Source organism: Scyliorhinus torazame, chromosome 12, assembly GCF_047496885.1.
Source record: "Scyliorhinus torazame isolate Kashiwa2021f chromosome 12, sScyTor2.1, whole genome shotgun sequence".
Classification (NCBI taxonomy): domain Eukaryota; kingdom Metazoa; phylum Chordata; class Chondrichthyes; order Carcharhiniformes; family Scyliorhinidae; genus Scyliorhinus; species Scyliorhinus torazame.
In genome coordinates, this window is record NC_092718.1 from 150,597,956 (window position 1) to 150,613,350 (window position 15,395).

The following is a 15,395-nucleotide window of genomic DNA, read 5'->3' on the forward strand; positions in this document are numbered from 1 at the left end:
GCAAAAGTGCTGGCTACGAGGATCGAGGACTGTGTCCCGGGGGTGATCCACGAGGACCAGACGGGATTTGTAAAGGGCAGGCAACTAAACACCAATGTGCGGCTGCTCTTAAACGTGATAATGATGCCATCGGAGGAGGGAGAGGCGGAGATAGTGGCAGCTATGGACGCGGAGACGGCCTTTGACCGGGTAGAGTGGGAGTACCTCTGGGAAGTGCTGCGTAGGTTTGGGTTCGGGGGAAGGTTTATCAGTTGGGTTAAGCTCCTTTACAGAGCCCCGGTGGCGAGTGTAGTGACGAACCGGCAGAGGTCGGAGTACTTTCGGCTGTACTGAGGGACGAGGCAGGGGTGCCCCCTGTCCCCCCTGTTGTTTGCATTGGCGATCGAACCCTTGGCCATGTCATTGAGGGAGTCTAGGAAATGCAGGGGGTTGGTCCGAGGGGGAGAAGAGCATTGGGTGTCGCTTTATGCGGATGACCTGTTGCTGTATGTGGCAGATCCATATGTAATGGGCAGCACGGTAGCATTGTGGATAGCACAATTGCTTCACAGCTCCAGGGTCCCAGGTTCGATTCCGGCTTGTGTCACTGTCTGTGCGGAGACTGCACATCCTCCACGTGTGTGCGTGGGTTTCCTCCGGGTGCTCCGGTTTCCTCCCACAGTCCAAAGATGTGCAGGTTAGGTGGATTGGCCATGATAAATTGCCCTTAGTGTTCAAAATTGCCCTTAGTGTTGGGTGGGGTTACTGGGTTATGGGGATTGGGTGGAGGTGTTGACCTTGGGTAGGGTGCTCTTTCCAAGAGCCAGTGCAGTCTCGATGGGCCGAATGGCCCCCTTCTGCACTGTAAATTCTATGGTAGATCCAGTGGAGGGGATGGTGGAGGTCATGCAGACTCTAAGGGAGTTTGGGGACTTTTCGGGCTATAAGCTCAATGTAGGGAAGAGTGAGCTTTTTGTAGTACAGGCAGGGGACCAAGAAAGGGGGATAGGGGATCTACCGCTGAGGAGGGCGGAGGGGAGCTTTCGGTACCTGGGGAGCCAGATAGCCAGGAGTTGGGGGGCCCTACATAAACTGAATCTGACGAGGTTGGTGGAGCAGATGGAGGAGGACTTCAAAAGATGGGACATGTTACCGCTCTCGCTAGCGGGTAGAGTGCAGTCGGTCAAAATGGTGGTCCTCCCAAGGTTTCTGTTTGTGTTTCAGTGCCTTCCCATCGTGATCACCAAGGCCTTTTTTAAGAGAGTAGGTAGGAGTATTATGGGGTTTGTGTGGGCGAATAGGACCCCGAGAGTAAGGAGAGGGTTCCTGGAACGCAGTAGGGACCGAGGAGGGTTGGCGCTGCCAAACCTAGGGAGCTATTACTGGGCAGCAAATGTGGCGATGATCCGCAAGTGGGTGATGGAGGGTGAGGGGGCGGCATGGAAGAGGGTGGAGATGGCGTCCTGTAAAGGAATGAGCCTGGGGGTGTTGGTGACGGCACCGCTGCCGCTCTCGCCGTCAAAGTATACCACGAGCCCGGTGGTGGCGGCAACGTTAAGGATCTGGGGCCAGTGGAGATGGCACAGGGGTGCAATGGGAGCCTCGGTGTGGTCCCCGATCAGGGGTAACCACCGGTTTGTCCCGGGGAGGATGGACGGTGGGGTTTCAGAGCTGGCATCGGTCGGGGATTAGAAGAATGCGGGACCTGTTCATTGATGGGACGTTTGCGAGCCTAGGGGCACTGACGAGAAGTTTGAGATACCCCCGGGAAATGCTTTTAGATACATGCAGGTGAGGGCGTTTGTGAGGCAACAGGTGAGGGAATTCCCGTTGCTCCCGGCACAAGAAATTCAAGACAGGGTGATCTCGGGTGTATGGGTCGGGGAGGGCAAGGTGTCGGCAATATACCAGGAGATGAAAGAAGAGGGGGAAGCGCTGGTAGAGGAGCTGAAGGGTAAATGGGAGGAGGAGCTGGGGGAGGAGATTGAGGAGGGTTTATGGGCTGATGCCCTAGGTAGGGTTAATTCCTCCTCCTCGTGTGCCAGGCTCAGCCTGATACAATTTAAGGGGTTCACAGAGTGCACTTGATGGGGGCGAGGTTGAGTAGGTTCTTTGGGGTAGAGGACAGATGTGGAAGGTGCTCAGGGAGTCCGGCTAACCATGTCCATATGTTTTGGTCATGCCCGGCACTGGAGGGGTTCTGGAGAGGAGTGGCAGGAACAATATCTCAGGTGGTGAAAGTCCGGATCAAGCCAAGCTGGGGGCTAGCAATATTTGGAGTAGTGGACGAGCTGGGAGTGCAGGAGGCGAAAGAAGCCGGCATTCTGGCCTTTACGTCCCTAGTAGCTCGGCGAAGGATCTTGCTAATGTGGAAGGAGGCGAAGCCCCCCAGCGTGGAGGCCTGGATAAACGACATGGCTGGGTTCATTAAGCTGGAGAGGATAAAGTTTGCCTTGAGAGGGTCTGCGCAGGGGTTCTACAGGCGGTGGCAACCGTTCCTAGACTATCTCGTGGAGCGTTAGAGGAAGGTCGGTCAGCAGCAGCAGCAACCCGGGGGGGGGGGGGGGGGGGGCCTTACTGGGGGGGTGGTTGAGCAAGAGAAAACATGAAGGATTTGGGAAACAGTGTACAAAGCTATGTAACATATCGTTTTACCATGTATATATCTTGCTATGTGCGATTTCTTGCTATTTTGTTACGGGGGGGGGGGTTAGTGTTTGTAAGGGTGAAAAATTGTGTTAAAAAACTTTAATAAATATATTTTTTTAAAAAGACTATGACAGTCTACCCAGATTATTTGAGCCACCAGAAGAAGACTCTGACAGTCTACCCAGCTCATCTAACTGACAAGACGACACTGAAGGTCTACCCACTGTATGTGCGACAAGTGACAAAGGCTTCACAATTCACAATTCCCAAACAAGATGTGCATAAATTGTACTCCCGGATTGATTTCTTTATTTTGAGTAGGGCCTTACTGGCCGGGGTGGTGACCACGGGGTACTCGGCGATCACAATCTCAGACCATGCTCCGCACTGCGTTGACCTGCAGGTTAGTAAAGACGGTAACCAGCACCCGCAATGGAGGTTAGATGTGGGGCTTTTGGCTGACAAAGGGGTGTGCGAACGGCTGAGGAAATGTATTCAGAACTACCTGCAGGTCAACGACACGGGGGAAATTTCAGTAGCGGTGGTATGGGAAGCACTGAAGGCGGTGGTCAGAGGGGAGCTGATCTCGATTGTGGCCCATAGGGAGAAGGTGGACAGGGCAGAGACGGACCGACTGGTAAAGGAGATACTACAGATTGATAGGAGGTAAGTGGAAACCCCAGAGGCAGGGCTTTTGAGGGAACAGCGGAGTTCAGCTTGTTAACCACAGGGAGGGCGGTGCAGCAGCTGAGAAAGGCGAGGGGGGGGCGATCTATGAGCATGGAGAGAAGGCCAACAGAATGCTTGCACAGCAGCTTAGAAAGAGGGAGGCAACCAGGGAGATAGGGAAAGTAAATGACAGAGATGGGAACCAGGTTGGAGATTCAGCAGGGGTGAATAAGGCGTTTAGGGATTTGTACAGGTCGGAACCCACTACGGGGCTGGAGGGGATGAGGCACTTCTTGGAGGGGCTGAATTTCCCAAAGGTGGACGGGGGGCTGGTAGAAGGGCTGGCGGCCCCGATCGGGTTGGAAGAGATAGTGGAGGGTCTGAAGGCCCCCGGCGCCGGACGGGTACCCAGTGGAGTTTTATAAAAAGTTCTCTGGGATATTGGGACCGTTGTTGATGAGGATGTTCAATGAGGCAAGGGAGAGAGGGGTGCTGCCCCCGACGATGTCACAGGCCAAGATTTTGCTGATTCTGAAGCGGGACAAGAACCTGGAGCTGTGTGGGTCCTACAGGCCGATATCCCTGTTGAATGTGGATGCCAACTGCTGGCCAAAGTTTTGTCCTCCAGGATTGAGGATTGTGTTCCGGACGTTATTGGGGAAGACCAGACGGGGTTTGTTAAGGGTAGGCAGTTGGTAGCCAATGTAAGAAGGTTGTTAAACGTGATCATGATGCCCCCGGAAGGTAGGGAGGTGGAGGTAGTGATCGCAATGGATGCAGAAAAGGCTTTTGATCGGGTAGAATGAGATTATCTGTGGGAGGTGCTGGGATGGTTCGGATTTGGGTGGGGCTTTATTGACTGGGTAAGGTTGCTGTATCAGGCTCCTGTGGCAAGCATACGGACGAATAGGGCAACATCGGACTATTTTAGACTGCACCGGGGGACGAGACAGGGATACCCCCTCTCCCCACTGTTGTTCGCGCTAGCTATAGAGCCGTTGCCAATTGGTCTGAGAGCCTCAAGGGGCTGGTCCGTAGGGGGGGGGGGGATGGAGCACAGAGTCTCGCTCTATGCAGGCGTCCTGCTTCTGTATGTATCAGACCCAATAGAGGGGATGGAAGAAATCATGAGGATTCTAGGGGAATTTCGCCGGTTTTCGGGGTATAAGCTAAATATGGGGAAAAGTGAGATGTTTGCGGTCTAGGCGAGGGGATTGGGGGAGCTGCCGTTTAGATTAGTAGGGGGAAGCTTTCGGTATCTAGGCATTCAAGTGGCGCGGGAATGGGACCGGCTGCATAAATTAAATCTGGCCCGACTAGTAGACCAAGTGAAGGACGATTTTCGGAGATGGGATGCGCTTCCGTTGTCACTGGCTGGGAGGGTCCAGACGGTGAAGATGACGGTCCTCCCGAGATTCCTGTTTATATTTCAGTGTCTCCCCATCTTTATTCGCGGTCCTTTTTTAAACGTGTCAACAAAATGATCACTGGCTTTGTTTGGGCAGGCAAGACCCCGCGAGTAAGGAAGGTAATGCTTGAGTGGAGTCGGGGAGAGGGCGGGCTGGCGCTGCCAAATTTTAGTAACTATTACTGGACGGTGAATATAGCCCTGATCAGGAAGTGGATGGTGGGGGAGGGGTCGGCATGGGAGCGTATGGAGGCGGCTTCATGCAAGGGCACCAGTCTGGGGCATTGGTAACTGCGCCTCTGCCGTTCCCGCCGGCACGGTACTCCACCAGCCCCATGGTGGTGGCGGCCCTGAGAGTCTGGGGGCAATGGAGGAAACATGTGGGAGCAAAGGGAGCATCGGTCTGGTCCCCAATCTGTAATAATCACCGGTTTACCCCGGGAAGTATGGATGGGGGGTTCCGGATATGGTGGAGGGCAGGGATTCAGAGAATGGGGGACATGTTTATAGAGGGGAGCTTTCCGAGTATGAGGGCGCTGGAGGAGAATTTTGGGTTGGTGAGGGGAAACAAATTCAGGTATCTGCAGGTGCGGGACTTCCTTCGTAAACAGGTGTCAACCTTCCCGCTCCTACCACTAAGGGGGATTCAGGACACGGTAGTTTCCAGAGGGTGGGTAGGGGAAGGGAGCATCTCTGACATTTACAAGGAACTTATGGGGTTGGAGGAGACGCAGACAGAGGAGCTGAAGCACAAGTGGGAGGAGGAGCTGGGAAGAGAGATAGAGGATGGTCTATGGGCAGACACGTTGAGTAGAGTCAACGCGTCCACAACATGTGCCAGGCTCAGCCTGATACAATTCAAGGTCGTTCATCGGGCTCACGTGATAGTGGCCCGGATGAGCAGATTCTTTGGGGTGGAAGACAGGTGTGCAAAATGTGCGGGAGGACCAGCGAACCATGTCCGAAGCTCAGGGGATTTTGGCAGGGGTTTGCAGATGTCATGTCCACGGTGTTAAAAACAAGGGTGGCACTGAGTCCAGAGGTGGCGATTTTTGGGGTGTCGGACGACCCGGGAATCCAGGAGAAGGAAGAGACAGACGTTCTGGCCTTTGCTTCCCTGGTAGCCGGAGACGGATACTATTAGCTTGGAGGGACTCAAAGCCCCCGAAGTCGGAGACCTGGCTATCGGACATGGCTAGCTTTCTCTGTTTGGAGAAAATCCAGTTCGCCTTGAGAGGGTCATTGTTAGGGTTCGCTCAGAGGTGGCAACCGTTCGTCGACTACTTCGCGGAAAATTAATCGTCAGCAGAAGCGGGGGGGGGGGGGGTTAGTTTAGCTTAGAGTAGGGGGTTAATAAAGGTGGGATCTGTAAGGAAGGGAGATGGCTTTTGCACTATGTTTATAGTTTCATGTACATTGTTTATTTTGTTGTTGTTACAATACCAAAAATACCTCAATAAAATGTTTATTAATAAAAAAGTTGTTAACCCACCTGAACTCCTTACTGCTTTTTTCAGACTGTTTGTTTCGCATGGAAGTACGAATAGCTGCTTTTAGTCTTAAATTTGTCTCTTGCAGCAGCTGCTTGTGAACTAGGTCATTGCAGACTCCACAGACTAATCGATCTCTGACTAACTCATCAGTAAGGGTGCCAAATTCTAATTTCTTCGCACAGATTTTAAACGTTGCAGAGTATAATTGTATCGATTTGTCAGATCTTTGGTCTGTAGAGTTAAACGCCTGCCTGTCAAGAACTGTTCTTCACTGGCAGGCAAATGCAAAAAGCAGCACAGATCCTACCGAATGGGAAAAATAGAAAGACCAGCAAAGGAACACAAAGCAGCTTATAAGAGCCATTAAAAAGGATTATGAAAGGAAACTTGCAAGGGACATAAAAATCAAGAAGAAGTTTTATAGTTACATAAAGGGAAACCGGATGGTCAGGAGCAGTATTGGCCCGTTCAAGACAGAAAGTGGGGATATTGTCAGGGACTGTGGGGACATGGCAGACATAATTACATGGCTGAATAATTACTTTGCCTCGGTAGTTACAGCAGAAAAGGAGGATAGCTTGTCGGAAGTCCTGAGACATTAATAGTGGATCGTGGACAAGGACTAAATAAATTCTTTCAATTTTTATTTGTTTTTTAAAACATTTCACAAGGGAAAATTTAGCGTGGCCAATCCACCTACCCTGCACATCTTTGGGTTGTGGGGGCGAGACCCATGCAAACATGGGGAGAGTGTGCAAACACCACACGGACAGTGAGCCGGGGCCGGGATCAACCCGGGTTCTCTGCACCATGAGGCTGCAGTGCTAATCACTGTGCACTGTGCCGCCCTGACTAAATAAAATTAACTTAAGCAAAACATTGATAATGAGGAAATTAACAGAACTAAAGAGTGACAAATACCCAAGACCTGAGGGTTTCCATCCAAGGGTGTTAAAGGAAGTAGGGTAGGACATTGTAGATGCCGAAGTAAAATCTTTCAGAGTTCCCTAGATTCAGGAGTAGTCCCTCTGGATTGGAAAATTGTTCATGTCACTCTGCTTTTTAAAAAATAAATTTAGAATACCCAATGATTTTTTTCCAATTGAGGGACAATTTAGCATGGCCAATCCACCTAACCTGCACATCTTTGGGTTGTGGGGGTGAAACCCACGCAGACATGGGGAGAATGTGCAACCTCTACACAGAGTCACTCTGCTTTTCAAGCAGGGCAAAAGAGGAAAACCAGGGAACTACACACCAGTTAGCTTAACATCTGTGGTGGGGAAATTGTTGGTAGTCTATAATGAAGGATAGGGTAACTGAACACCTCAAAAATTTTCAGTTCTTCAGGAACAACTAACATGGATTCATGACAGGTGGGTCATGTCTGACAAACTTCATTGAACTTTTTGAAGAGGTGCCTTAGGTAGTGGACAGGGGAATGTCTATGGCTGTTGTTTATATGGACTCCCAGAAGGCATTTGATAAAGTCCCACATATGAGACTATTAACTAAGGAATTCAGGACAAATTACTGATATAGCTGGGTTGACTGGCAAACGACAGAAAGTAGGGATAATGGTAGGTACTCACATTAGCAGAATGTGACTAATGGTGTTCAGCAAGGATCTGTGTTAGGGCCGCAATTGTTCACATTATTCATTAACAACTTGGATAATGGCAGAGAAGGCCCTATGTCCAAATTTGCTGATGACACAAAATTGGGGGGCATTATAGATAGTAGCATAAAATAACAAAGGGATATTGATAGGCTAGGTGAATGGGCAAAACTGTGTCAGATGGATTTCAATGTAGGCAAGTGTGAGGTTATCCATTTTGCATCAAACAAGGATAAATCTGGTACTTTCTAGATGGCATGAAGCTAAATTCAGTGGCTGTCCAAAGAGACCTGGGGGTTCAGGTGCATAGATCTTTAAAATGCCACGTACAAGTGCAGTGTAATCAAGAAGACTAATGGAATGTTAGTCTTTATATCTGCAGGACTGGTGTATAAGGACACAGAAGTTATGCTGCAGCTTTTGAAAACCCTGAATAGACCCCATTTTGAGTCACTGTGAGTAGATCTGGGCATCACACCTTTGGAAGGATATTTTGGCCTTGGAGGAAGGGCAACGTAGGTGTACACGAATAATACCTGGACTTCAGGGGTTAAGTTATGAGGAGAGATTATACAAATTAGGCCTGTTTTCTCTAGAATTTAGAAGGTTAAATAGATAAAGATAAACTGTTTCCACTGGTTGGAGATTCTAAAACTAGGGGCATAGTCTAACAATTAGGGCCAGATCATTCAGGAGAGGTTTGGAATATGGAATTAGGCCACAGATCAGCGATGATCTAATTGAATGGCGGAGCAGGCTCGAGGGGCTGAATGGCCTACTCCTATTCCTATGTTCTTAAACCTTTTAAGAATTATTTCAGGGTCCTCTTGGTCTTAGATTATCATAGATTATCATAGAATTTACAGTGCAGAAGGAGGCCATTCGGCCCGTCGAGTCTGCACCGGCTCTTGGAAAGAGCACCCTACCCAAGGTCAACACCTCCACCCCATCCCCATAACCCAGAAACCCCACCCAACACTAAGGGTAATTTTGGACACTAAGGGCAATTTATCATGGCCAATCCACCTAACCCGCACATCTTTGGACTGTGGGAGGAAACCGGAGCACCCGGAGGAAACCCACGCACACACGGGGAGGATGTGCAGACTCCGCACAGACAGTGACCCAAGCCGGAATCGAACCTGAGACCCTGGAGCTGTGAAGCAATTGTGCTATCCACAATGCTACCGTGCTGCCCTTCCATCCATTTGAAATACAAATGACTCAAATGTTCTTGATACCTTGAGGCCTGCTAGATTTAGTAAGTTGTAAGCTTGTTCCTTTTTTGATTTATCCAAGAATCGACAGTACATACACCACTCCTTTTCAAACTTGGCACAGTTGTCCACAAATTTTCATTGAACACGAGCGGGATTATGCGACAAAGTCCTTGTGCCATAATGCCAATCCTGAGACCATGTAGAAGTGCTGGATTCCCAAAGACCGGCGACCAAGGATTTATAACAAACAATACTTTTTTAAAAATTTAATGTACCCAATTCATTTTTTCCCAATTATGGGGCAATTTAGCATGGCCAATCCACCTATCCTCGCATTTAATGAATGAGATTCACGCAGACACGGTGAGAATGTGCAAACTGCACACGGCCGGGATCGAATGCAGGTCCTTGGCGCCATGAGGCAGCAGTGCTAATCACTGCACCACCGTGCTGCCCTATAACAATACTTTAGTCACCATCTGAGCAGTTACTCACTGTTTATACTCCGCCTGCGCTCCAGGGAGAACTCTTACACTTCCGTCACATGACGGAATTGGGACTCGATGAAGCCGTTAAATTTCACTAGAGGTCTCTCATGAGATTTGCAATGCGCAGGACACCTCGTGGGATAACGGCACCTTGGGGGGTCTCCCAGGCCATCTGAGGCCCCATGGTGGTCAAGCTCTGGGCAGGGTGGTACCCTGGCACCCTTGCTGTCGGGGTGCCAAAATGGCACTGCCAGGATACCAGTGCCAAGTTGACACAGCTAGGTCTCAGGCCCCAGGATGCCCTGCCCTTATGAGGTACGCTGGGGGTGCTCTCCGTCTCCGGGACCCCCTAACTGGTAAGTTGAGATGTTGGAGGGGTCCGGAGTTCGCGGTGGGTGGTCCAGAGATCGGGAAGGCATTTATAAATGGAAATGAAGGTAAGTGCGATCTTGGTGGGGCGTTCCTCGCTGAGGCCAAAAGAAGAATCCCGTTCATAGCGGGGTAGTTCTCGGCCCCAACACCCCGCAAAACGCACCCAAAACGGGACTCTCCCGCCCACCCCGCGCGTTAAATCATACAATTGGTCTACACTATTGAGACTGGGAAATCAATGAAACATTTCAAAACTGAGATTGATAACGTTTTGCCAGGCACATGGTGCTAAAGGTTGCAACATCAGGACGGTTACATGAAGTTGACACATCTCTGTAATTAAACGATGGTCTAATTCAATGACAGAACAGGCTCGGAAGGCTTAATTCCGATGCATTTCTGAGGAGTTTTATCCCAGAGTCTTTCACCCCACACCCTTGCTCTTGGTCAAAACTATCATCCCACTTTGCAATGGGTCTTTTCCCCTCCCAGGGCCAATTGGAAGCGAAAGGCTCTTCATGGCCCAACCTGCCAATGTTTTACAAATAATACAGAATGATATTCAAAGAAAATAAAGGAATTGATTTTTTTTAAAAAAGTGTTTCTTCTTCACGGTTGCTCGAAGCAAGTTCTACCTATCCCTGGAGGGTTGATAACCTGCAGTCCAAATGCCGGTCAGGGTGGTTCCTCAGCGAGGTGAAGCGCCCTGGACTGATGAGTATCAGAGACTCAAAGCACGGGGGGGGGGGGGGGGGCGGATGTGGTGCAGGATTCCTGTTAAACAGCGGAAACTGCAGCTCGAACGTTTTTTTAAAATTTGCCTTTCACATTCAATCTCCTTGCCCCGAGATCGGAGAGACGAGAATGAAAGGCCGTGGAAGGAGCCCCTGAGATTGCAGCCGGTAAGGGACTTGGCCCCTCCAACCTGACCTCTTTCCCGCCCCTAGCTGCTGAAATCAACATGCTTCTTTCTTGGGGTGTGTGTGTCAGTTTCCAGCCAATGTGTCTCCAAAGGAAGTCAGTGCATTTAGTAGTTACTAATTTAATGCAAAAACGATCTTCAAATGATTCAAACCGGAAGAATTGATATAAAATGACTGACTGTAACCCAATCGGTAAAATAAGTAGTTTATGGTTTAAAATAAGTGTGCGATCGTAGAGGGCAACATCCAATATTGCGTTAAATGTGCTTGGCTCGGACGAGGCAAGACTTCAACTTTTCAATTATAACGTCTGTGTTAAATTTCCGTGACTGGCCAGGTCCAGATTCAGAACCAGAGCTGTTTCCAGATCCCAACTTCAGGCGACCTGAGAGACACAACCCGATTCTAGTAACATTTGTCATTGGTCCACACAATTTGTCCCACCCCCACGCCCCTTCAAATCCAGGGAAATCTGGGAATTCTGAACTGGACTAACTCCAGCATAAACTAGTTAAGCATTCGCTCTATGCGCCTGTTATCTTTTTTTTTTACTTTAAGCGTCCCAAGGGGGGTGAGCCCAGCCGACAAGATATAAATCTTATTCAGATCTTGGGTGTAGGATGTCGTTAGCTGTGTCAGAAGGCTACTCTCCCGATCCATTTGGAAGATTCACCATTCTTGACAATGAAACGGATGCACTTAAAAGTTAAGCCTTGTTTGCGGTTGGAGGGCCCGTCAAGTGCAAATACATAACAGCCATTCAGCATCTGGCTGAACAGCAACACTCGTTTTGACCACAAGCTCTCAATTCCCTAATGTTGGTGACCCGAGTAATGGAGGGAAAGTTATTCCAGTCAGCAAAACCAAACTGCAGGAGATAGCAACAGGAGGAGGCTATTCAAGCATTCCCTCTTGTTCCACCATTCAGTTTGGTCATGGCTGGCTGATCTCTGCCTCAACCCCATTGACCCAACTAATTCTAGATCAGTGTTCTTCAAACTTTTTTTCCGTGGACCCATTTTTACCAACCGGCCAACCTTCGGGACCCAACCCGGCCGACCTTCGCGACCCACGCCGGCCAACCTTCGCGACCCACGGCGGCCGATGTTCGCGACTCACGCCGGCCGACCTGCGCGACCCACCATTTTCGCTTACCTTGTTTGCTGCTGACAAAAATGGAGGAAATGGTTTTGGGTCCCTTTGGCCCTTGTACACGCTCCTCCAATGGAACCTGTTGGATGAAGGTGAAGCCTTCCGATGTCAGAAAGTATGGAGTCTTCTTCTGTCCAAAGTTCTGTATTTTTTTCCTGTAAAATTTTATCAAATAAAACCCCCCTGAACCTGTAAAAAAAAATGAATAAAATAATAACACACCACCGAACTTGTAAAACAAAATGCTGCGACCGTTAAAAAAAAAAGTGGCCGCACTGCGCATGCGTGCCCGATCATCGGCGTGCATGCACATAGTTTTGCACATGCGCGTCGATGATCTGACATGCATGCGCAGTGCGGCTGCATTTCTTTTACATGTTCGCGTACATTTTGAAGGCTGCTTGCAGCCGGCTGCTGCGGCTGTTGTGGGATCGGGAGCGCCGCGACGGACTACTCCGCGACCCTCCCGACACCCGCCCGTGACCCACCTGTGGGTCGCGCCCCCGAGTTTGACAATGCCTGCTCTAGATGCCCTTGCGGAACAAAAAATGGCAACTTTGCATTTAATTTCTTACATATTGTGTATGTTGTGTCAAGTTCTTCACAGGCTTTTGAAGTTTGGAGACTTGTTTGTGTCACTTGGCATTGACGGTACAGCATAAAGCCTCATGTATCCCTTGCTCTCCCGTACACCCTACTCAGAACATTATCGATGCTTCTGTCCAGCATTCATCTATTTGATTGGATAAGTCGCCCAAGAATTGTTGTTCTGTAAATAGTTTAGAAGTGAAGAAAATCTGCAGGGCTCTGGATTTTTCCACAATGTGGGTGGGTGACAGTGTTGCAAATTTGTTTTCTCCACCCATCTTTAGACACCCTCAATACAGTAAGAGTCAATTGTGTAGGGGTGGGAGACTGAAGTCAGATGAAGACCAGACCAGGTAGGAGGTGACAGGTTTCTAACAAAATTGAGAGGGGGGAACCAGGGGAATTATAGAACAGTGAGGCCAACATCTGTTGTTGGGAAATGAATGGAATCTATAATTAGAATTAGAGTGATAAGCCTTGAAAAATTCAGCTAATCTGAGAGGGCCAGTGTGGATTTGTCACGGGTAGGTTATGCTTTGTATTTTTCAAGAGGTGATTGAACATGGATGTTATTTATATAGACATGCAGGAGGTGTTCAGTAAAGTTCATCACAAGAGACTTTTAGCTAAAGCTGAAACTCATGGGATTGAGGGCAAATTATTGAGCTGGTTTGGAATTTGACTTAACTACAGGAAACCGAGAATAGAGATAATGAGCAATTACTCTATCGGAGGATGTGACTAGCGCTGTCCTGCAAAGATCTGTTTTGTGACTTAACTCTTCATTATATTAATTAATGACTTAGATAATGGATAGAAAGCTGCAAATTCAAGCTTGCCAATGACCCAAAGATGATGGACATTGTAAGCAGTGTAGGTAGAAGTATATAACAAAGAAATATTAATCACAGTTGCTTGGTAGTAAAAACTTGAATATTGTTGTAAATAGAGACATATTGCTGAAGCTTCTCCCACTATCAAAATGCTACTGTCAGCCCAAAAAGACTTTCTGCCTACCACACAATAGAACAACGTTGTGTTTGAATTTCAGTGCCAATACAGTGACAGTTACATAGGCCAATGATGGTTGATCAGATTAAATGCTTGTTCCTTCGGTTGTTTTTAGGTGGCTGAGTACTCAAGTAACTTGCAAAACCCAAAACAAAATGTCTACCATTAGATGTGATTCCATGATTGGGCAGCACATGCCGAACAATCCTGAGTACTGTAGTAGTGACACAAACAACCAGTTTGATGTGATAAGTTGAGTTCATAGTTTGACTCATTTACGCTTGTTAGAAGCGACATACTTTCATACTCGGAGACCTGTTCCCTGCAAACAAAAGGAATATGTTCAAGCCTTGCGCCGTTTTGTAATTATCCAGGAGCTTAGGGAGTCTATAGTTCCCTGTTGATTTCTCCATTGCAGTGCCTTGACCAATCAGAGTAAACTTGCCAGTCAATCAGCACCCTCTTCTTCTGTAGTATAAATTGTGATTATTTGAAATTTGACATTCTTGTGTTTGTCCTGATGAGTGTAAGATGAAAAGCTTCGGAACATGTGTCTCTTTTCAGCAATATTTAAATATTAAATTAAGTAAATGACAAATTGTGTTAAATGTTGTCAGATGTGTGGCAACTCACTTTGGACCTAAAAAAGTACAGAACAGTATTTTGTAAATGGTGAAAAGTTGGAAACACTGGACATCCAAAGAGTTTGGGGGGAGGGGGGGGGGGGGGGGAGGGTTCAGGTCCATAGATCTTTAAAATGTTGTAAATGTTACAGAATTTATTTTAAAAAACTAAAAGACTGCTAACCTTTGTATCTGGCGGAACAGAATTTACTTCGATTTACATAGAATTTACAGTGCAGAAGGAGGCCATTTGGCCCATCGAGTCTGCACTGGCCCTTAGGAAAGAGCATCCCACTTAAGCCCACACCTTCACCCCATACCCGTAACCCAGCAACCCCACCCAACCCCTTTGGACAATAAGGGCAATTTAGCATGGCCAATCCACCTAACCTGCACGTCTTTGGACTGTGGGAGGAAACCGGAGCACCCAGAGGAAACCTACGCAGACATGAGGAGAACGTGCAGACTCCGCACAGACAGTGACCCAAGCCGGAATTCAAACCTGGGACCCTGGAGCTGTGAAGCGACAGTGCTAACCACTGTGCTGCCCTTTAAGAGGATAGAAGTTATGCTTCAGCTATACACAGCTCTGATTAGACTACATCTGGAGTACCGTGAACAGTTCTGGAAACTACACCTTAGGAAGGATATTTTGGCCTTGACCGGCATGCGGTCAAGATTTACTGAATGGTATTTGGACACTAAGGGTTAATTTACAAGATGAGATTTCATAAAATTGAGGTTCATGCCTCGGAATTTAGTAGGTTAAGGGATGTTTTGAACAAAATGTTGAAAATATTAAGGGGTGCAGATACGGTAAGTAGAGAGGAAATATTTCCACTGGGAGAACAAGTCTGAGGGGTTAATGTCTACTCATTCTTCCTTCCCTGAAGGATGTTGGTAAAGCCACAATTTAACACACTTCATGGTCAATTTCCGGTGCCAAACCTTTCCCACCTCCCCCGTCATTCTCATGAAAAATTAAGCAGTGCAGCCTGTAGTGACCTGAATTTATTCCTTCCCTTCCTTGTCCTCTTTCATCGTCTGTTGATTCGTTGCTTCTCTCGTAAATTCGGAATGGGGAAAATGTACTGTTTTGCTGGGTGCCATTTTCTGTTATGTCATCTTCATGATAAAAGGTCAAACTGAGAATACAGATTATCTCCTGCGTGGCATTTAATCGGAAATAATGTAATGTAGCA

At 48.2% G+C, this 15,395-nt stretch overlaps 1 protein-coding gene across 1 annotated transcript in view; it reads left to right on the plus strand.

The window, feature by feature from the left end:
- The first annotated feature begins 10,663 nt into the window (after positions 1–10,663).
- Positions 10,664–15,395, plus strand: part of LOC140386658 (linker for activation of T-cells family member 2-like) — a 142,134-nt gene continuing 137,402 nt past the window's right edge. Inside the window, exon 1 of the mRNA XM_072469185.1 lies at positions 10,664–10,798. The gene's annotated coding sequence lies outside the window, so the exon portion shown is untranslated. The remainder of the gene's footprint in view (positions 10,799–15,395) is intronic.